This window comes from Erythrolamprus reginae, chromosome 2 (genome assembly GCF_031021105.1).
Source record: "Erythrolamprus reginae isolate rEryReg1 chromosome 2, rEryReg1.hap1, whole genome shotgun sequence".
Taxonomy (NCBI): Eukaryota; Metazoa; Chordata; class Lepidosauria; order Squamata; family Dipsadidae; genus Erythrolamprus; species Erythrolamprus reginae.
In genome coordinates this window covers 285,598,348-285,622,455 of record NC_091951.1, presented here as the reverse complement: position 1 = coordinate 285,622,455, position 24,108 = coordinate 285,598,348, and the positions used below count along the sequence as shown (strand labels likewise).

Below are 24,108 nucleotides of genomic sequence, written 5' to 3'. Positions count from 1 at the left end.
CTAGCACCCAGATTAAGCCAAATCCAGACTATGTTAGCAATAACCTTCTATTTACCTTGTTCTTTCTCAGTTTCCAACATGCTTGGTCATCAACCTTATTGGCTGGGAATTATTAAGGCGTCTAAGAAAAGCCAGAGCAAAGTAAACTTAGTATAAGTAGTGTGTGAAGCTGTTTCTCCTAAGGGAACCACAAACTGATTAGAAGAATGTAGAAGTACCAGTAATTAAGTTTATGCCATCTAGAAAATCCACCACCATGATGGTTCTGATCACATGAAGAGTTGCAGATACCTTTTCATAAGATCGTGTTTTTATAAAGTAAAATGTAAACATTTTTAAAAATTTTCAGAGTTCAGTTCAGATAAATAAGGTTGAGAGAAAGGTTAATAGTTCTCTTTCCCTTTTTTCTCATTAAAGCAAAATTGCTTTGTATATCAAGCTTTTTATTTATTTATTTATTTATTTATTTATTTATTTATTTAAACAAACAAACAAACAAACAAACAAACAAACAAACTTCTATACTGTCCAATCCCGAAGGACTCAGGGCGGCTTACAATAAACAATATAAATACAAAAACAATAAAAAGAATTTGAATATAAAATCTAAAACAATAAAACCCTTCTTACAAATCCATTATAGAACAGTCAGGACAACATGCATTACATACTATTCATATGATTTGGCCATGATGGTTGTTAGTTTATGGCCCCCAGGCCTGCCGGCAAAAGGTCTTTGTGGCTTTACAGAAGGCCAGTAGGGTGGGAGCAGTACAGACATTGGGGGGGGGGGGGGAGTTTATTCCATAGAGCCAGGATTCCAAAATATCTTGACAAAGTACCTCTGCCTGTGTTTCTTTAAATTAATATTAGTTTAGGCAGAAACTATGGTAATACTCCGTAACCGGAATGTTTCTTGTCTATTTTAAAAGAGTTAAATTTAGGATATCTTGTTTTAAATTTGCACTACAGGCATGTCTCTAGTAACAGGGCTTAGCATGCTTAACTACCCAGGTGGAACTATTGTATTCATCCTCTCATTTTGATTGTGGTAGGAGAAAAGAAAATCCTTAATACGCTTAAACTATCAAGACTTTAGCATAATTGCATTTCTGGAAGCGCTTGAAGGTAACATATATACAGGATATAAAATTGAGAAAGTATATTCACTTTTCCAATACAGTTTAGTATTGGCTAATATAGTTTTAATAATTCAAAAGTGGTATCTAGTGCATCATAAAGTTGCTGATTCCTCTTTTATTTCTATTTTTAATTTTTTAAAATTGGTTATACCTTAGTTACATGCCAGGCAGATCTTTCCTTGAATATGTGTATGTAGTGATTTTATTTTTTGTTGAATTCCTTCTAGTCAATTTCTGAGTATGGATTATGAAAAGAAGATAAAATTAGTCAAGTCTTTTGTTCCTTGGTCCAGTACAGGAGATAAAGAGACTTTAAAATATCCTAAAGATCTTACAAAAATTCAAAATTGTTTTGAGTAAACTTTCTTCTGAAATTCAATTGGGACCAACTTCCAAGATTCCCCACAAGCACAGAAAACTGCTGGATAGGAATTTTGGAAAGCGCAATCCTAGCATTGCCATAAAAGGACCCTGGATTGGCAGTGCAAAGTATTAAGCAAGCATGTCTTACCCATCATGTTTGTGTGTTTAATAATTTGTTGAAAGAAGGAAAAGTCATTTAATTTAATAATCTACCTCAACATTGCACATTTTCTAAATACAGTGTTCCCTCGATTTTCGCGGGTTCGAACTTCGCGAAAAGTCTATACCACGGTTTTTCAAAAATATTAATTAAAAAATACTTCACAGGTTTTTTCCCTATACCACGTTTTTCCCCGCCCGATGACATCATATGTCATCGTCAAACTTTTGTTTGCCTTTAATAAATATTTTTTTTGATAAACTTTAATAAATAAACATGGTGAGTAATAATCTGAATGGTTGCTAAGGGAATGGGAAATTGCAATTTAGGGGTTTAAAGTGTTAAGGGAAGGCTTGTGATACTGTTCATAGCCAAAAATAGTGTACTGTATTTACTTCCGCATCTCTACTTCGCGGAAATTCGACTTTCGCGGGCGGTCTCGGAACGCATCCCCCACGAAAAGCGAGGGAACACTCTACATACTGCATTGCATTAACATTACCTTTGCTTGTCCCAGCAAACCTGATAGAAAAGGTATGATGTGTCTCCTGACCATCAGGGATCTACATTTGCCCTCCCCCCAAAAATACCCCCAGCCCTTCTCTACCACGGCATCCCCTCCTCTCTGAGTTTAGCTCCATTACCTTGAGTTACCTCAAAATCTGGCTTCATCACCAGTCCTGGGTGTCTCCAGGGATTCTGTGAAATCTTAGAATAGTTCAGTCATTGTGGCTGATAATTACACTCTCCTGTGCCCTATGATTTTTCATTTTTTTTAATATTGTTACATTTTACATTTTATATATTTATTATTTTAGTATACTGTTGTACATTTTTCAGAGTCATTTTTTGTAAGATGGATGGCTAAATATCCATATACAGTAATACCTCATCTTACGAACTTAATTGGTTCCAGGACGAGGTTCGTAAGGTGAAAAGTTCGTAAGATGAAACAATGTTTCCCATAGGAATCAATGGAAAAGCCAATAATGCGTGCAAGCCGATTAGGAAAATCCAAAACATTAAGGCTTTAAAAAAAAAAGCTGCCGGCAGACGAAGCTGAGGCGAACGGAGTGGGGGGAGGGAAACCCATGGAGATCCAGAGGGGAGAATGGGGCAGCAAAGAGTGGAGAAAAACAGAGGAAACCCATGGAGATCCAGAGGGGAGAATGGGGCAGGACAGGGTGGAGAAAAACGGAGGAAACCCATGGAGATCCAGAGGGGAGAATGGGGCAGGAAAGAGTGGAGAAAAACAGAGGAAACCCATGGAGATCCAGAGGGGAGAATGGGGCAGGAAAGAGTGGAGAAAAACGGAGGAAACCCATGGAGATCCAGAGGGGAGAATGGGGCAGGAAAGAGTGGAGAAAAACGGAGGAAACCCATGGAGATCCAGAGGGGAGAATGGGGGCAGGAAAGAGTGGAGAAAAACAGAGGAAACCCATGGAGATCCAGAGGGGAGAATGGGGCAGGAAAGAGTGCAGAAAAACGGAGGAAACCCATGGAGATCCAGAGGGGAGAATGGGGCAGGAAAGAGTGCAGAAAAACGGAGGAAACCCATGGAGATCCAGAGGGGAGAATGGGGCAGGACAGGGTGGAGAAAAACGGAGGAAACCCATGGAGATCCAGAGGGGAGAATGGGGCAGGACAGGGTGGGAAAAAATGGGAGGAACTCAAGTCTGAAGGTGGGGCATCCCAGCGGCCCGGCGGCAGGTTCGTAAGGTGAAAAAAGTTCGTAAGAAGAGGCAAAAAAATTCCGAACCCTGGGTTCGTATCTTGAAAAGTTCGTATGACGAGGGGTTCGTATCATGAGGTACCACTGTATAGATATATACAGTATATATCCATATCAGATGTATGGATGGATATTTTATCTTGAAACAACAGAATTCTGCTTTCAATATTTTCAGTAAGCAGGTCAGAAATCTGAAATCTGTTGTGACTTTTCAAGGTGTGTTCACTCTTACTCGTTTGTTCTCACTCTCTCTCTCTCTATGTAATGTGATTAATTTATTGGAAGGAGGTAAAGGAAATAACTTAATGGCATTCTGATATTAACAACCTCACCCTTGTTGTTTTCCTTAGGTGGCAGGGTGATACCTTCAAATTGCCATGGAAATCAATTGGAGTCATTCCTTTAAATAACTCAGGGCTAGTGAATCATCAGCACACAACCGTTGTCACATGCAGCATTATTAAGAAGGCATTTCACTAATAAATAAACTCAATATTTATTAAAAAAAACTCAGTAATGATAGATTATTTTAATTTAAAACAAATAGGCTTTTAAAAACTCTTGGTATATTACCTAATTACTTCTTTAGAGTGAAATGTTAAATATTATTACTATAGTCCAGTGATGGCAAACCTTTTTTGGTTCACATGCAAAGGGGGGGGGGGGCTTTGGGGATGCTAGCATGCATGCACATGTTCACAACCCTTCCCTTCTCCCCATGCATGCTCACCCCCTCTGTGCTGTCCCCCACGCATGCACACATGCCTTTCTGAAGCTTGGTAGCCAAGGGTGGGTTCATATCGATGTGCTCGGCCTTCTCTTAATGTCTTCAAAGGACAGCTGAGAAGCTCCTTCTCAGGAGACGCTGGAAAAAAATCACTGAAACTTGCATCAGTGGGTTCCTAACAGTGTGTCACGGTGTCGTATCACCCACCATGGAGAAGAGTGCGTTATTTTGAGACCCAGCATGACTGGTCCTGATGTCAGATGCCAGCATATTTAGTTGGGGCACCCATCTAAACAACAAAGTCACTCAGGGTCATTGTTCATGATGAGACATCAATTGGCTAGAGCTGAGGATGGCCCATCTGGTGCGCCGTCATTTCTGATGGGATCTTTCAGATCAACACATCCTTCTGATCACGGGCAATGTCACAGCAAAGGTACATGTGAACAGATGGGGGGTCACTCCAGAGTGTTGCTGCGCAACTCTCAGAGCTTATTCATCTGGGCAGAATCTTACCTCCAGCCCTGCAGACCACAATTTGGAGTAGCCAACACCAGATGGACTGGTTGAGCAGGACAACATTCGACTAGTCCAAATGGCAACTCCACACAGTTCTTTTCGACCAGATTGTGACCAGATTTGGCAATCCGTCTCTGGACTTATTCGCCAGCGCTCAGAATGCACAACTTTTGCAATTCTTTTCCCGTTTCTGCAACCCATCAGCGGAGGGGACCAATGCACTATGACTTCCTTCGGCAGCAGAATTGTTGTATACCTTCCTTCCAACCCCTCTGATTCCATGAGTCATTTGGAAGATCATGGAGGAGGAAGCAAAGGTGATCCTGGTGGCTTCTCATTGGCCGAGTAGGACCTACTAATGTCCATTGCACACCCTTGGATAATTCCCCCTCGTGAGATTTCCCTTTGCTTAGATCCACAGTGGCTCAAGCTAGCTGTGTGGCGATTGAAGGGAAACGTTGAAGAGAGGACACTGTTCAGGAGATGTGATTAATACCATTCTGGCCTCCAGATGGCCATCGACCAGAATATATGAGGCTACCTGGAGGGCCTTCAGCCATTGGTGTGCCACTCAGATCTTGTTACCTACAACTGCGACTACCACAAATTTTGGACTTTCTATATGTAGGTTTGGTCAAAGGGCTATCCACCAGTACCCTTTGTAGACAGGTGGCTGCCTTAGCAGGGGGAAGTCACCAGTCTTCTCTTGCATCACCCAAGAGTGAGTGGTTTCTTGAAAGGCGTTTACAAGTTGCAACCGTCCCGATCACAGGTGCTCTGCTTGGGACCTGTCAGTTGTACTGCAAGTGCTCACTACATTGACGTTTGGGCCTCGCTAGTATTAGATTGTTGGCTTTCAAAGTTGCCTTTCTCATTGCAATAACTTCAGTGCACAGGATCTCAGAGCTTGCTGCCCTGTCAGTATATCAGGAGTTATGTATTTTTTATGCCGACAGGGTGGTCCTTCGATTAGACCCTACATTTGTACCGAAGATCAATACCTTATTTCACAGGATTCAGGAAGTTATCTCGCCGGACCTCTGTCTGAATCCTATGCATCCGAGTGAGAGACGTTGGCAATACGTTAGATGCTCATCAGGCGCTACGTAAATATGTCAAGTGGATGGGATGATTTAGACATTCGAAGACTCTCTTTGTCCCTTTTCAACCCAGGACGATGGGCAAGAAAGTATCACCATCTACCATCGGTTGTTGACTGAAGGCCTGCATCATGTTGGTCTGTGAGCATCGGGCCAGGCCACTTCCTCGCTGCATCATAGTGCACTCAACCCAGAGTACTGCCACCACGGATAGGACCTTGTAGGTCATCTAATCCAAGCCTCTCCTCAAGCAGGAGACCCTACACCAGCGGTAGGCAAAGTTGGCTCTTCTATAATATGTGGACTTCAACTCCCAGAATTCCTGAGCCAATCATGCTAGCTCAGGAATTCTGGAAGTTGAAGTCCACATGTCATAGAAGAGCCAACTTTGCCTACCCCTGCCCTACACAATGTCTGACAAATGGCAATCCAATCTCTTCTTGAAAGTCTCAAGTGATGAAACTCGCACAACTTCTGTCTCCTGTGATCACTGTCTTAACAGTTTCCATTATATCTTGTCTGTCCTTCAGGTTCTTTGGAGAATAGTTTGACCACCACCTCTCTGGCAGCCCCTCAAGTATGGGAACACTGCTATAATGTCTCCCTTGGTCCTTCTCTTTGCTTGACTATCCATATTCTAATCTGAGTTACCATTTAGCAAAATCTAGGGTTGAGGCTTTTCAGACAAAATATATTATTCAAATAAGAACCTTGTGTGTGCTGAAATTTAGCAAAATTTACCATTGGAGGAAAGAAAAACCTGCCCTGAGTTCAAAAGGACTGCCAGCTTTTTTTTTGGCTTTTTGTTCAAAAGCTTTACAATTTAACATTACAAGAGGGCATGACTAGCAGGAAATGCCATTATTCATAGGAATTGAATTGTGTCTGTCCTTTGTCATGTTGCTTAGTCACACAATATTACCTGGAAGAAGGTAAAGACATTAATTTACCCCAAAGGACTGTTGCAAGAAAATATTTCATGTGGTAACTTGAAGGCTTACAAATTGCAAACTACAGTTTATACAGTAATGAATTAGTCAGTCTTTAACTAAAGTGCCATTAGACTCTTCTTTTTGATTGAAGAAGTTGATAGCCTGAGGTCTGGTAATGCTTGTAGGCATTGCAGATGATTTCATGACTCAGCCATAAGAAGTCTTAATACCCTACCTGCAAATAATTTACATATTCTGCCTGTTCTGTTGACCATTTATTCTGCCTAAAAGGAATGGGTATGGTTGGGAAAAAATGCAGGCTTCAGCATGTACTCAAAAATGTTTATAATCCATTTAAACTGAATTGCAGATTTGTGCAATAGTGGTATTTATAGGTATGAGAAATATGTCTTTGTTACCGTTATGATTGCATTAAAGGAATGGATAGGTATCAAGGCTAAGAGGTTGGATTAATCTGCCTATCAGCAGTGCATGTGTCTAAATTCACCCATCCTTTTGCAAATAAATTTATACGTCATAATTTGTGATAAATGTTAAATTTCATATTTTAAAAACGTATCTACTGTCTTATACAAAAGCAGTATATTAGCTACAGAAGCAACCCAATCATATACCTGATAGGAGCTGAAGAAAAGAGCAGGACTCTTGAATCACATTTTCATGGAGAAACCAGCTGCTGTTTGTTTTTACTCAATAGCAGCTGTCATTCCAATATAGTATCTGCTCTACTTCTGTCCCTGCTGGGCATGGTAAAACATTTAAAACTGATAATCGACCTTGTTTTATTCTTCCTCCCTTCCCATTTTGGGCCTTTTAGACTGTTAACTATAAGGTAGAAACTGTCCTACTAATTACAGGCTATGTTTATACATTCGGGAGTACAAGTCAGCTTCTGCTTGAAACACTTAAAGAGACAAGGGTGACCTTTGGTCAGGAGGACTGCTTTGGAAGCTGCTCAACCAGTGAGTGTAGCTGCAGAAACCAACACACACAATCCCATTGTAGCAGCCTGCTTTAACCTTGAGAGGTGGAAAATCCTTCTGTGGAAATAATTGATTTATTGAGCTCTTATCTGAATGAAACCTGGTTGAGAATTTAACTATTTTGTCAGCTTTCAACTCTCCTTTTTCACAGGTGTATTGAAGGTGTTTTCCAGCTCATTAGGATAAATGGCAGTGTTGATTACTTTCAGTTTCCTTATTAGAAATGTGCTTTAGGTATGTATAAATGAAAGCCAGTTTGATGCTTAAGACATCAATCTAGAAATTGGGAGACCATATGTTTCAGTCCCTCCTTGTGAACAAAACTAGCTGAGGTGAGGCTTGAGTCACACAGGCTTGCGCCCAGAGGTGGGCTACTAAGTTGGAACAGTGATGTGTGCTCACCCCCGTGACTCTGAGTGCTAGTGGAGTCCAGTGCAATTCTGCTACTGCAGTTGTGCAAGTAGAAAAATCTCACACGGAGACGCAGGTACACCCAAAGTAAAAAACCATGCCGAAACGGGCACACCTATGTCACCACGCATGATTCTGCTACCTACACTGCTGCAGTAGCACAATTGTGCTGGACTCCACTAGTACTCAGAGCCACAGGTTCCACCTTAGCAGCCCACCTCTGCTTGTGCCCTTTCTCAGCCCAAAGAAGCAAGTAATGGCAAATCACCTCCTAAAAACCTTGTGTCAGAGTGTGCACAGCCTGACTAGTATTTTGAGACAACCCAGGAGCAAAATAACAGTATGCAGAGGTTTGTCTTAATAAACAAGGGTTTATATAAAAGACTTCCATATGGTAGGCACATACCAGGCAATCAATCATTCTTCACTTCTACACGAGAACTACAATGCAGATAGAACACTAGGAGGTGAGGGGGATACGCCCTTTCACGGCCTCCCTTATATAGACAGCTTCTTAAAGTGGCAGTAACCCTGCTGACCCATCCTCATTGCATCATTATTTCAGTTTATAACCGTACATCAGCTGGTCAGGTTTAAATCATCATTACTCTGACACCTTGCTAAGAAAACTATGGGAATTTGTCTAGGAAATCTTCAACACTGACTCAAAGGCACGCTCCTGCCAAATACTATGTATATACTTTTTTCATATATGTATGAAAAAAATAATGTTCACCAAGGAGGACAATTCCTATTTTCAACATGCAAATGATTTAGACTGTCTGTTGGTATTTTAGAATAATAATGTTCACAAGGAGCATTGTTAAGCTATCATATGGTTTCAACAGGAGCAGATGGAGTTGTAAAGCACAGCATGCCAGAACAGGATCCAAGGCTCTAATTGTTAAATGTTCTATAAAATACTGCTTGTATTGTCACCCTGTCAAGTTGGCTTTCAGAACGGCACAATTTTAGCTATGTATGAGGTTTTATCGAAAGTAATGGGTAAATTTTGCTTAGCTTTCTGGATTTGGGAAGTGCTGTTTGCCAAAATAGATTATCTGTCTTAGCATTGAGGCCTGCAATTGAAGCCATCTTTTCAGTCTTAATAAGGGGCAAGTTAAGGAAAGTGTCTGATGGATTTTCCTGACATTGTTTCCCTTGCCACTAGGTATCATTTGTCAGATAATATATTTACAAGTAAATGTGTCAGCCCTTGGGTCACCTGAGGCTCCCTTTTGGGTGGGGACCACCTCAGCTGGGCAGTGTGACCAGGTCTGCACACCACATCTGGAGCCACCAGCTGATCACAGTTGGGGAGTTAATGAGAGCTGCTATGGTATACTTTAGATGTCATTGTCAGATTATATATACTCCCAGTCAAGAAAAGTACTGAATTTTACTTTCTTCCCAATCAACCAACTTTGCAAGTGCTGGTGTAATAGGGATAAAATGAAAATAAAACTGCCTTTGAGATTTCAGAGAAAAGATGAAATATTGATATGACAAATTAATTAAATAAGCTCAAACCTAGGTAGGGGATTTTGTAATTTGCCATTCAGTTTGTGATTTGGGGTAACTTAGCATGGATTGTTTTAACATTTGCTTTGGTGGATCAGTAACAGTATTTGGAGGTCTATCTTTTCATTGGCTGGTTTGGTTTTAAAGCAGAACCATCTTAATTTTGCTAGGGATAAAATAAAACTAGAAAAAAAAGACTTCAATTCTCCCAGTTTCCCCTCTCTCCCGTGGTGGAAACTTTTGGAAATTTGTCTTGAATTATTTTAATACTTTTTCATACTAAGCATGACTTCCTGTGTCAAGTTCCAAGCAATGGTGCATCTTAAATATAGTTAACAGGAATAAGCCAGCTTCAAACAATGGCTTATTTCCACTCATAGATAGAAAGTTGAGTACATACTATGACACTATTGCAACAAGCAATAATGTCATGATATCTAATGCAGGTTTATAATGTCATGACATCTAATGCAGGTATCATCTGATGGATGTCCAGGAAGCGGGTAGTCTATTTTTGCAAGACCTTTTGGTAGGGTTTGCAAATAGAAAGGAATTAGTTAACTGTTAAGCCAATGATATTTAACTGGGTTTGTGATATATAAATATAAGAGCCAGGGTGGCGCAGCAGGTAGAGTGCTGTACTGCAGGCCACTGAAGCTGACTGTAGATCTGAAGGTCAGCGGTTCAGATCTCATCACCAGCTCAAGGTTGACTCAGCCTTCCATCCTTCCAAGGTGGATAAAATGAGGACCCGGATTATGGGGGCAATATGCTGGCTCTGTTAAAAAGTGCTATTGCTAACATGTTGTAAGCCACCCTGAGTCTAAGGAGAAGGGCGGCATAAAAATTGAATGAATAAATAAACAAACAAACAAACAAACAAACAAACAAACAAATAAATAAATAAATGGCACATGCTGAATAGTAAACCTCACCCATGTCCTTCTGTGTCTAATTTTTTTTCTTTTTCATGTAATGACTTCTATGGGTTAAATAATAAATTAAAACTGTTAGAAGATGACACATAGCTTTGTTTTGAATGATGCTGCATGTGAGAAAGCAGACCCTCTAGTTCCATTGCCAGCCATTTCCTACCGGCTATAAATCATTTAAACATTGAGATATGAGTTTCATTTCAGCAAATTTGCTTTGGATTGTAATCCTCCGATTCTTATGTTATAAAGAAAAGCTGACTTTTGGAAACATTCTTTTCCAAATAAATGGAACCTCCTATTATTCATCGTTAACAACTATACTAATGAATAATGTAACTATTAATTAGTATATGTATGGACATTTTTTTCAGGGGTGACATAAATATACATTCCTCTGTTCCCAATAAACCATTTACTTTCTCATTTATTGTTAAAAAATGTGTCCTAATGAAAAGAAAGTATCAGGTCCTCAGCGCAGTGAATCTTAAGTGATGAACCTCAGGAAACATTTCCATTCTAAAACATTTCCTTTCAGAGGGACTTCATTAAATACTTTTGATATTTCAATTAAGTAAAAATTAACTTGACAATTGCTAGAAGGAGCAAGGCATTGAGAGGGAAATTTTATCCATTTCATTGTAAGTTTCACAAAGAAAGGAATTCAGTTGCTCAGTTCAAATTGTATGTGGGTATAAATAAATTAATAGGGCATGCTGCTGTTTCCAGAAAGTAGTAGCAGGGCAGACTCGCAATACATTTGTTTTAGCGTTGGCCTTCTCTTTTTGGAAATAATGCTAAAATAAATCATTTCCCCTCAAAGTTCTTCTCAGTTGTAGTTCAGAACAACTGTCCCCCATCTTTTGGGCACCAGGGACCAGTTCCATAGAGAGAGTCCCATGTGTCACCCCCCCACCCAAAAAAAACCCCTAGAGGGGCGTGGGCTTGCTTCGCTTGTTTCTATGGATCTGTTTTTAGCATGCCATGGATGAATGCTGGTTCACGGACTCGGGGTTGAGGACCCCTGGTCCTAAAAACTAAGATCTTTTTTGAAAAATTATATAACCCTGAGCAAATGGGTTGCAGGAATCCTGGGCAAGAAAAGATCAAAGTTTTAAAACAGACCAAGGTGATGCTTTAAAACTTGGTGTTCCCTTAGCATTGTGGATTCTTTCGACTTATTTCCAAATACTGTATAGTCTTTTTAAAAAGCAGTTGTTTCACTTGCGCAACCTTGGCTTTTTCTCATTTGTACTTTCCCAAGTTACTCAGTAGTATAACCTTTTCACAGATTATAATATCTCTGTAAACATCTGTATTGGTAGTAGTAAATTCTTTTCCTGCATGACTCATACTTTAGTCTTTCTAACAGCTAAGTCTAAGCTATCACCTGGAATTGATGTAGCCATTCCAAATACCCTCCAGGAACATAATGTTTCTGCTTGTTAGACTTCCTGACATAGATAAGAAATTGTTATTTGGAGATTCTAACTAATGCATTGGATCAGTAGAGGCATGCAACTTTGTTGAATGAGAAATGAAGATTGCAGTTCCAGTTGTTCATGGTTTCCCTTGCTGCCTTCACTGCACAGAAAAGGGAAGGGTGAGAAAATGCCTTGGGAACTGGTAGCAAAAGGATGTCCCAGAAAAAAAGATGAGAAGCAACAAGGAGTTTGACATGGGGTGGTCCCCAAAACTCCTCTATTGTAGGACATTGCTTCAGGCATTGTTCAAGTCCATTTCCAAGTTGTGTGCTGTCTCAAAGCTTGCTCTATCTGCCACTTGGAATTTTGTAAATTCCCATTAGCCTGGGAAAGATTGGTTTCTGTTACTTTTCTATGCTGCTGCTTTTGTGAAGTTATCAAAAGTCACATTCAGCAGAAGAAAACTCTTTTCTTTTTGTCTTCTTACTATGGGTTTTCTGTTGAAATAAAAGTCTGAATTGTAAACCTCCCTTAGGCATGAACGTGTGTGTGTGTGTGTGTGTGTGTGTGTGTATACTGTATATATAGAATAGAATAGAATTTTTTTATTGGCCAAGTGTGATTGGACATACAAGGAATTTGTCTTGGTGCATATGCTCTCAACGTACATAAAATAAAATATACATTTGTCAAGAATCATGTGGTACAACACTTAATGATTGTCATAGGGGTCAAATAAGCAATGAAGAAGCAATATTAATAAAAATCTTAGGATATACGCAACAAGTTACAGTCATACAGTCAACATGGGAGGAAATGGGTGATAGGAATGATGAGAAAAAACTAGTAGAATAGAAGTGCAGATTTAGTAGAAAGTCTGACAGTGTTGAGGGAATTATTTGTTTAGTAGAGTGATGGCGTTCGGGAAAAAACTGTTCTTGTGTCTAGTTGTCTTGGTGTGCAGTGCTCTGTAGCGACGTTTTGAGGGTAGGAGTTGAAACAATTTGTGTCCAGGATGTGAGGGGTCAGTAAATATTTTACCCGCCCTCTTTTTGACTCCTGCAGTATACAGGTCCTCAATGGAAGGCAGATTGGCAGCAATTGTTTTTTCTGCAATTCTGATTATCCTCTGAAGTCTGTGTCGGTCCTGTTGGGTTGCAGCACCAAACCAGACAGTTATAGAGGTGCAGATGACAGACTCAATGATTCCTCTGTAGAACTGAATCAGCAGCTCCTTGGGCAGTATATATTGTAGAATAGGAACTCTGTTTTTGATGTTCTATGGAAATCTTTGATTATGATGCATGCAGGTTTCCACCCAACCTGCCCCCCCCCTTGGCACAAATAGCCCAGGAGGAAAAATATTGCTAGTTGTTTATAGGAGGGCTTCTTGAACTTTTTGCCATCACACTTTCTTTAGTGTAACTTTAATGTTCACATCTCTCTTAAAAATCTTTTTTTTAAAAACACTCATAAACAAACAATGAAAACAATAGAATGATTTTTTTTTTTTGGCAAATGTGGACTTATAACTTATAAGTACAACTAAAAGGTTCTCGCCTGGATTCTATATGTACCTCCTCAAGGAAATATACCTGTTTGTTTGTTTGTTTATATTTATCTGCCCTTTATTATTTTTACAAATAACTCAAGGCAGCTAACCAGTGGTAGGTTGGTCCAGGTTCGGACCGGTTCTTATAACCGGTAGCTGTGGTGGTAGGAGGCTCTGCCCACTCGCCCAGGTTGCTTCTGCACATGTGAACCGGTATGAAAGTAATTTAGAACATCCAACTAGTCTTTGCCCTCTTATTTTCCCCAGAGCAACAACTCTGTGATGTGAGTTTGGCTGAATTGAGCCAAACTCACCTGGCTGACTTTCATGGCTTAGGCTGGGGTTGAATTCAAACTCTCCAGTGCCTTACTAGATGTTTGGGAAACCCTGGTTTGTTTGTTTGTTTGTTGATTGATTTGATTTGATTTGATTTTTATGCCGCCCTTCTCCTTAGACTCAGGGCGGCTTACAACATGTTAGCAATAGCACTTTTTAACAGAGCTAGGCTATTGCCCCCACAATCCGGGTCGTCATTTTACCCACCTCGGAAGGATGGAAGGATGAGTCAACCTTGAGCCTGGTGATGAGATTTGAACTGCTGACCTTCAGATCTACAGTCAGCTTCAGTGGCCTGCAGGACAGCACTCTACCTGCTGCGCCACCGCGGTTTACAACTATTATCAGTTGATGCAAAGTGGTTAATGGGCCTAAGGTGTATAGTTTAATATTATATTAAGAATCATTACAAAGCTTCATAGTATTTCAAAATTTCTTTAGAAGAAATAATATCATTTAGATTTAAAGAGTTTGAGATCAATAGTTTTCTCAACCTGGGGGTTGGGACCCCTTTGGGGTCGAACGACCATTTCACAGGGATCGCCTAAGACCATGGGAAAAGACAAATTTCCCATGGTGTTAGGAACTAAAGCTTCTATTCTGGCACATATTTTTACAATTCGACCAATCAGTTTGGTGGAGGTGTCCTTCTGACCTTCTTGCCAATCAGCTTAAAGAATTGACACTAGACTTATGGTTGGGGGTCATCACAACATAAGAACTTTATTAAGGGGTTGTGGCATTAGAAAGGTTGAGAACCACTGCTTGTTTTGCTATTTGGGTAATTTCAAAAATAAATGAGTGGTTTCACAATAACTGTTTCACATGGCTTTCTGAATACATGAGACCAGATAAATATATCTGAGGGTTAAACGCTTTGCATTGCATTGCAGTCAGTACAAATGGCTCTTTGCAACAGCACATTTTCCTTCTTATTTTGTGGTGAGAGGCTGTTGTGGACATGATGAGGCTTGACTATGTTAAGAAACGCTTCAGTGGGGAAAAAATAAATGCATTTGGGCTAAACTATGTGAGGATGCAACGTTTTCAGCTTTTGAAGTGTTCTGACCTGTGGGATAAAAGAAGGTCTAAAAAATGAATGGTGTTTTGACTTGCAGCAAAAAAACCCCAGATTGTCAGTTTAAAGTGTTCCAACTTGCAGTTGTGTGACAGCTGATCAGAGACTGATAATTTCCATTTGATTCAGTTCCAAATGGATTTGGGGGGAGAAGGGGAACACATGGTGACCTTGCAAAGCTACTCTGAATCTTCTATTAACATTTGGAAAGTGGGGAGGGGGGAAATGTGTTGCTTATTAAATCAATTAAGCTTTCCAGCTTCAGCAGGAGCATTTCTAAAGCAATCAGAAGTAGCAACAAAACCAAGTAATTAAACAGGCTTGCTTTTTTACGCGTTATTCTAGGAAGGCTGTAACTTAAAGAAAAAAAGTGTATTTATTGATACAGTCTGAATTAACAACATGTGTATAACCTCCCAAATAGATTTTATTTTAAATTCTGTTTTTTACTTGCTTCATTATTTTTTTTTTACTATTACTATGTTTAATTTTAAAAAATGACTTAGTTTTGGATATTAAGTTATTTTTCTCTAACCTGTCGTCCTTGGGTGCTGTAATTTGAGAATTTCAATTTAGTATGAGAAATTATGGTAAATGAGTCCCAGTAACTCTGCCAGGTTTACAGAAACCAGCAGGAAGAGTTTCTGTTCTGTCTTTAACTTAATAAAGGTACCCTCTAGTAGTGGTAGGAGAATGAATACTACTGCTCACATATGGCATGAGAAGCTGTTTGTTAGTATTACCTAAAATTAATGTAAAAGCAGGGGGTATATGTGGAATGGAAAAATATGCTTTGTTTCCAACCTGGAACAAAGAGCCAGGGTGGCGCAGCAGGTAGAATGCTGTACTGCAGGCCACTGAAGCTGACTGTAGATCTGTAGGTCAGCGGTTCAAATCTCATCACCGTTCAAGGTTGACTCAGCCTTCCATCCTTCGGAGGTGGGTAAAATGAGGACCTGGATTGTGGGGGCAATAAGCTGGCTCTGTTAAAAAAGTGCTATTGCTAACATGCTGTTCTGCCCTTTGTTAAAAGGGCATTATAAAAAAACATTTAAAATAAAAAATAAAACAAACTACAGGTAGTCCTGGACTTACAACAGTTCATTTAGCGATTGTTCAAAGTTATAACAGCACTGAAAAAGTGACGTTACTGTTTTTCACACTTATGACTGTTCCACTATCCCTCTGGTTATGTGATCAAAATTCTGATGCTCAGGAATTGGTTAATATTTTTGACAGTTACAGTGTCCCGGGATCATATGATCCACTTTTGCGACCTTCTGATAAGCAAAGTCAATGGGAAAGCCAGATTCATTTAACAACCATGTTACTAAGTTAACAACTGCAGTGACTCATTTAACAACTGTGGCAAGAAAGGTTGTAAAATGGGGCCAAACCCACTTAACAAATGTCTCACTTAGCACATAAATTTTGGGCTCAATTATGGTTGTAAGTTGAGGAATACCTGTATTAAGTTTGAGAAATTCTGCTAAACCCGTCTCAGTACCACCAGGTTTAGCAGAACTGCCGATCAATTTCCGGTCACAATTCAAAGTGTTGGTTATGACCTATAAAGCCCTTCATAGCATCGGGCCAGAATACCTCCGGGACCGCCTTCTGCCGCACAAATCCCAGCGACCGGTTAGGTCCCACAGAGTTGGCCTTCTCCGGGTCCCGTCGACTAAACAATGTCGTTTGGCGGGACCCAGGGGAAGAGCCTTCTCTGTGGCGGCCCCGCCCCTCTGGAACCAGCTCCCCCTGGAGATTAGAACTGCCCTCACCCTCCTTGCCTTTCGTAAAGTTCTTAAGACCCATCTCTGCCGTCAGGCATGGGGGAACTGAGACATCTCCCCTGGGTCTATACAGTTTATACATGGTATGTTTGTGTGTATGTTTGCTTTTAATAATGGGGTTTTTAGCGTTTTTTCAAATTATTAGATTTGTTCTTACATTGTTCTTGTTATTGTTGTGAGCAGCCCTGAGTCTACGGAGAGGGGCGGCATACAAATCTAATAAATAATAATAATAATAATAATAATAATAATAATAATAATAATAATAATAGAATGCTTTGTTCTGGGTTCCAGATAAGGCAATAGTTTTCCAGAGAAATAGAATAAAGCTGATGTGTAGCATACTATCTCTCTCACTGTTGCTCCTCACAGCTCCCATCCCACCAGTTCCCCCATACTCCAGTGTTTTCAGTGCCTTCCTTACCACCCTCCCTTCAGCCACTTACAGTGTGACAAAAAGGTTACATGGGAAGACTCTGGTTGCAGCTCCTTCAAATAACTGGATCTCTTTATCCAACTACTTGTCCATCCTTTATGGCTCCAGTGTGATCCTAGGAGAAGATTCGCCTGCACAGGAGTTGCACTCACCAAAGCACCTTTTTGCCCTCAGATGCAAAATGATGCACAGCTGCAAAAGACAGTGTTGCTTATAGTGCCATAACAATATAGTGCCTTTGGCAAGCCTTTTATTGAAGCATTCACAAAATGCTTTTAACGTTATAGTGAACCAGAAGGTCAAACAATTGCCTACTTTTCGTGTAAGAAATATTATTTACCCTGTTACTGAGGGTCATTGAGATATACTTCTTTTTGGCTGTCAGGAAAAATATAATCTTAACTCTCTTAACATTTTTACTTACTGTACAGTTGATAAGAATTAACCAACATTCTTCCTTGGTGGAGTTGTTTTTAACAGGGTGTCTGTGGATGGGTGCTGACAAAGGGGAATGGGAAAACCTGCCTGAACTATTTATTTATTTTATTTATTTTATTAGATTTCTATGCCGCCCTTCTCAACTGACTCAGAGCGGCTTACAATAACTACCGGTATATGAAATTAAGTGAACCAATCCTCTATCACAGTGATGGCGAAACCTTTTTCTCTCGGGTGTCGAAAGTGTGCACATGTGCGAGTGCCCACACATATAATGCTATTATTATTATTATTATTATTGTTGTTGTTATTGTTATTATTAATTAAATTTGTATGCCGCCCCTCTCCGTAGACTCGGGGCGGCTCACAACAATAGTGGCAAAACAATGTAATACAAATCTAATAATTTAAACTAAAAACCCATAGTTTAAAAACATCCCACACATCCCGTCCCCTGCACATGTGCGCATGACTCCCCTCTGTTTTGGCCTCATGTTCCAAAACAGCGGTGGGAGAGGGGGAAAAGCCTCCCATCCTCAAACAGATATGGGAGGAGGGGAAAGCCTCTTTCCCCAAACGGAGCTGGGGTGGGGGGAAGGCTCCCATCCCCAAACACAGCTGAGAGGGGAGAAAAGCCTTGCGTGGCCAAAGAGCACTGGGGTGAAATCTCCAGAGATCTGGGAAGGCATGGGCCTCAGAAATTGAGGAGAAAGCTTGAGCTTGTCAGACCCAAAAATCAGTTGGCCGGCGAGAGGTGCTTGCACATGAATAGAATAGAATAGAATTTTTATTGACTAAGTGTGATTGGACACACAAGGAATTTGTCTTGTTGCATATGCTCTCAAGGTACATAAAAGAAAAAGATACAGTTTATTGATTTGATTTGATTTGATTTGTATGCCGCCCGTCTCCGAAGACTCGGGGCGGCTAACAACTATAAAGAAGACAATGTAACAAATCTAATATTAAAAAATAATCTAAAAAACCCCAATTTAAGAGACCAATCATACAAACTAGCATACCATGTGTAAATTCTATAAGCCTAGGGGGAAGGGAAAAATTTAAATTCCCCCATGCCTGACGACAGAGGTGGGTTTTAAGGAGCTTGCGAAATGCAAGGAGGGTGGGGGCAACTCTGATATCTGGGGGGAGCTGGTTCCAGAGGGTTGGAGCTGCCACAGAGAAGGCTCTTCTCCTGGGTCCCGCCAAATGACATTTGTCAAGAATCATGTGGTTCAACACTTAACGATTGTCATAGGGGTCAAATAAGCAATGAAGAAACAATCAATATTAATAAAAATATTAGAATACAAGCAACAAGTTACATGCACAGTGGAGCTGAGCTGTGCCTGCAGAGAGGACTCTTCGTGCCACTTGTGCCATACGTGACAGGTTTGCCATCACGGCAATTTAACCTCCAGAGAAAGAACAGCTCATTGTCCTTTTTTTTTTTTTGGAACCCTGTACACTCAGAGACAGCCTAAATAATAGCATTTCTGGACATCATTCTTCTATAAATGCTGTGTGCTTTATTTATACATACAGAGAATTAGCCCCTTAATCAATGTATCACGTGTTCAGCTTGAGACGTTTCTTAGGGCTCATATTGACTTGCACTGCAAAATGGCAAAAGAAGGCAATTGTTGAAAGGATTAATAGCTCTTTATTATTGGAGGAACAGAGATTATTTGTTGAGCAGCAGTTTTATCAGCCAAGAAGCAGTGACAGGACTTTCCAGTTTTTCCTACCAACTGTAAGTGAAAGGACTGGTTTTTAGATAAATTGCTGTATAGAATTATCATCTTAGACATTTTTTTTAAAAAAATTTCACAATGTGAAACAATTCATATACTTTTAAACATAAATGGTGTAGTTCTTCAAAGCTGGCAAAATTGTGGAACTCCTGAAAAATTATTCTGCTTTGGTTTTATGTTAATTATAAGTTGCCACCCTTTCCAATAACAATAAACCAAAAAGCAGAGTGCTGTCGAAGGCTGTATACAGATGGGAAGGGCATCTTTAGTTCAGATGTCAACAAAACATTTAAAGGTTTTCCTTTACTTGAAGGTCAGCATTCCCACCATGTTACTTTAAAAAAAAATCCAATGGGTCAAATTATATTACTTTCAAGTGCCTCAGAACACTTTGTTCTTACGTAAATAACCTTACATTACGGAATTTAATTTTGATGAGCCATGGTGTTTTTTGGAAGGATCATAAAAACATGCTTTTTATGAGAACTACAGTAGAAAGGGAGTCTGAATAAGACTTATCTTTGGAATTTGGGGCATAGATTTAATTTCTCATAATAAGTTTATTTGTAGAATTTAAGTGTCTTGGCATCTTCAGGTAAAGCAATGTTAGTTTTGACCTTGTGGAAGGGAAGAGATAAATCTTTTATTCTGATGCAGTGCCCAGTGTGTGCTTGACCAAGGAGGGAAGAGAAAAAACAAGCTAAGAAGTATAAATACTATACAGCACAAACACAAAAAGACATCAGTGATTTTAGTGTAACAGCCTACTTCATGAATCGGGACTTCAAGAGTGCGAAATTGACAGACTGAACGGGAAGTGATCTGTCATGCTGTCATCAGATTTTAGACATAAACAAACCCTGAGCTGCAGCTATCACAGGCAAGGGTATTGTGACTCAGCCTACAAACATTCCAGAGACCTTTGACTTGAAGTTGTTTCACCAGAAGTATATTTTACTGCCACACTTCACAGTGGGTGGAAGAAGATATAAAACCAAGAATCAACACATAAGGATGGTTGTGGTATAAAGTGCAATGGTGGAAAGTTCCTGTATCTTGTAAAATATATTAGTTCCCATAGTGGGAAACTGATTCAGCTTTTCATTACAACCTACTATGTCAGTGATGGCAAACCTTTTTTTGTTCAGGTGCCAAAATAATAATAATAATAATAATAATAATAATAATAATAATAATAATTATTATTATTATTAATTGGATTTGTATGCCGCCCCTCTCCGTAGACTTGGAGCAGGTGCGTGTATGTGCCTACACTCATAATGCAATGCTCACCTCCACATATGTATGCACAATCCCCCCCATGATGCCCCCCCCATGCATGCATGCAGGCCTCATTGAATCTTCCGGACTTCCGGTAGGCCTATTAGGCCATTTTTCACCGTCTCCGGGTTTCAGGAAAGCCTTCTGAAGCCTGGGGAGGACAAAAAACAGATGCAACGGGCCTACGAACTTCCAGTAGGCCTGTTGGATCCATTTTTTTTCCAATCCACAGGCTCCGGAGGTTTTCTTGAAGCCTAGAACGGCCTCTCTCCAATGTCCGGAAGGCTGAAAATCAGCTGGCCAGTGTGCACATGTGTGCTGGAGCTGAAATAGAGCAACACTTTGCGTGCCCTCAGATATGGATTCGCGTGGACCTGTGGCACATCATGGCACTATATGAAATCAGAATTCTGAAATGGGATGTTTCATAAATCCAACTCTTTCCACACATTGCTTCTGAGGCAATTCTTTCCTCCCCTCCCCATTTTCTATTTTAAAAAAGTAATGCTCTACATCATGGGTGTCAAACTCGCCATGTCACATTGCCGTCGTGGGTCGTTTCATGATATTTTCCCCCTTCGTGGAGCTGGGGTAGATGTGGCCTGCACGTGATGTATCTGACCACGAGCCTCCAGTTTGACCCCTCAGCTCTACAGCAAGGGTGGGCAATTAATTTTCCAAAGGGGCCACATAAGAAAATTTTTTAATTGGATTTATATGCCCCATCTCTTTCAGGACTATATGGTGGTACCTCTACTTACGAACTTAATTAGCTCTGTGACCAGGTTCTTAAGTAGAAACTTTTGTAAGAAGGAATCAATGTAGGAATCAATGTAAAAGCAAATAATGTGCGCAATTGGGGAAAACACAGGGAGGTGGAGGCCCTGTTTCCTCCCATGAGATTCCTAGAGAGGCCCCATGGAGGCTTCTTCCCGCCTTTTCCAGCCCTGTTTTCTCCCAGGAGATTCCTAGAGAGACCCCACAGAGGCTTCTCCTTGCCTTTTCCGGTTACAGTTTCAGAGGCTCGGGTTTGTAAGTGGAAAATGATTCTTGAGAAGAGGCAAAAAAATCTTAAGAACACCCGGTTCTTATCTAGAGGCGTTTGTAGGCAGAGGTACCACTGTATTTATATTTGATTTCTAATTTCCAATTGACTTTATGAGGGCCAGACAGGGACAACCAAAGAGCTGGATGTGGCCGAAGAGGCTGTAAAGATCTGCCTTAGAGAAATAGAGGAATAAATCTATTGTAACAGTATAGAGGAAAGTAGGTGAAAGTCATAAGTGATGTATTATTAGAGGCATTTGTTGAGTGATTGTAGATTTTAATAATGCTGTAAGAATGAGATGCTTAATAATGTTACAAGAAAGATGTACTTAGCATTCCAAATTTCTCCTGGGCATAAAGATATCTTGAGATCAATTTCTTTGAGAAGGTATTTTCACTAGGATGGCATTACTAACAAGACATTCTCCTTTCTCTTTCTTTTTTCTTCTTTCTCTTTCGCTGAACCTATTGTAGGATTTTTTTTCTCATCGTGGCTTCTGTGGATACCATGTAGGAAGATTCCTTCAGCAGCTACAAGGCTTTTGTTGCCAGTAAGTTGTATTTTTTGTCTGTCTGTATGTATGTGTGTATCTCTCTCTCCCTCTTTCAGAATCTTTGGGAATAAAGTATATTATTGCTTGTGTCCTCTCATCTTCATTCTGTGCAGAGGGCAATTATGATTCTGAAAACAGAAATATGATGAGGGAGTAGAAAATGTCAAAAGAAATTAATGTAATACAAGGTAGTTGGATAAATTCAAATTCTATTCTTTATTTTGATATGTTTGAGAACAAAGGAAAATGCCAGTTTATACAAAGACTTTTCATTTAAATCGGAGAAACATAAAGCTTTTAAAATGCCAATAAAATTCATTGAGGCTTGTTACCACATATAGTTACATAACTTTAATTAACAAAATGAGTATCCGTAGGCTCTTCAAACAATCTGATCTTTAGAATTTTTGTTACCTTTGTCCTTCATTGTTCTATATTCCTTCCTTCTTTCTGTTTTATTTTTTAAAGGGGGAAAACTATTTTAATAGCTCCTTAAACCAACAAAACACTACCACTGCTGGCTTTTTTTTGGCAGGATAAAAGTCTGAGACGAATACATTTAGATGAAATGTAATTATAGATTATAAATTTCAATTATTTTTGCACATAAAGTTTCAAGTGCAGTTCTCTAGACCATCTACAACCAGTGTGACTGACTACACAACAACCAAGAAGTCTTGCATGTTGCTAGTCATTTGGTGTCCTGCATGGGCTGTAACCTAAATGTATGAATTCGGTATGGACTACTAAGAGCAAGATGAATAGCTTTTGTTTTTCCTCAATTCTATTACATGGACTTCCTGTAAAGTGGTGTTATTGATCTCACATCTTACTCAACCATTATGCAATCAGTTTTATTTTTAGCTTGGCATAATGGCTAAATAAGCAGTGATATGATCTAGAGCCAAAAGAGCATAGGCGTGCATTTTTGCGCATGCACGAGTGCCCAGACGCATAATTCAATACCTGGAGAAGGTCGAAAACAGCTTCCCCTGCCGTCCGGAGGCCCTCTGGAGGCCAGAAATGGCCTGTTCCTCAACTTCTTGTGGGCCCAGAAGGCTCGTGTTTCGCCCTCCCCAGGCCCCAAAGACTTCCCTGGAGGCCGGGGGAGGGTAAAAATGCCCTCCCCCATCCCCCTGAAGGCTCTCTGGAAACCTAAAATGCCCTCCCAGAGCCTCTGTGCAAGCCAAATATCAGCTGGCTGGCTGGCTGGCATATACATGCACGTTGGAGCTGAGCCAGGGCAGCAGCTCACGTGCCAGCAGATATGGCTCCATGTGCCACCCGTGGGATTCGTGCCATAGGTTCGCCATCATTGATCTAGAGCAATACCACAATTTTGTTGACTTTGTGATTTCACAAAGAGGTCTGGGACCTCTTCTGCAGTGGCCCAGCACCATTGGGCCCTGAAAACCTGCAGATACTGTTGGCAGCAGCGATGCAACAGGTCTTTGGCTCTGTTTCCACTGGGGCTCAAGTTATCAAGGCCCCGCTGGTCTTGACTTTTTTATGTTTTACCATTTTATATTTATATTTTACCATTTTATAACTTGTAATGGTGAAGGCACCCAAGATGGGCACCAGATAAATTAGAAGGAAGGGATAGATATATATTGATCGATCAATAGATCAATCAATAGATAGATAAGATTAGATGATGGAGGGAGGGAGGGAGGGAAGGAAGGATGGATAAGATAGATAGATAGATAGATAGATAGATAGATAGATAGATAGATAGGGGTTTGGAATACTTCAGATCCTTGTTTAAGGCTTCCTATTCTTGGCATGCCTCAAACTTTTAGCAGAAAATAATCTCTATTTTGATCATTCCACCCTTTCTGAGAAAAGATTAACAAACTGTTAAAATATAGC

The 24,108-nt window shown here is 40.1% G+C and overlaps 1 protein-coding gene across 1 annotated transcript in view; it reads left to right on the top strand.

Moving 5' to 3' along the window:
- Nucleotides 1-24,108, top strand: part of SEMA4D (semaphorin 4D) — a 145,885-nt gene that overhangs the window by 25,046 nt on the left and 96,731 nt on the right. The window contains exon 2 of the mRNA XM_070742821.1: nucleotides 22,157-22,233. The gene's annotated coding sequence lies outside the window, so the exon portion shown is untranslated. The remainder of the gene's footprint in view (nucleotides 1-22,156; nucleotides 22,234-24,108) is intronic.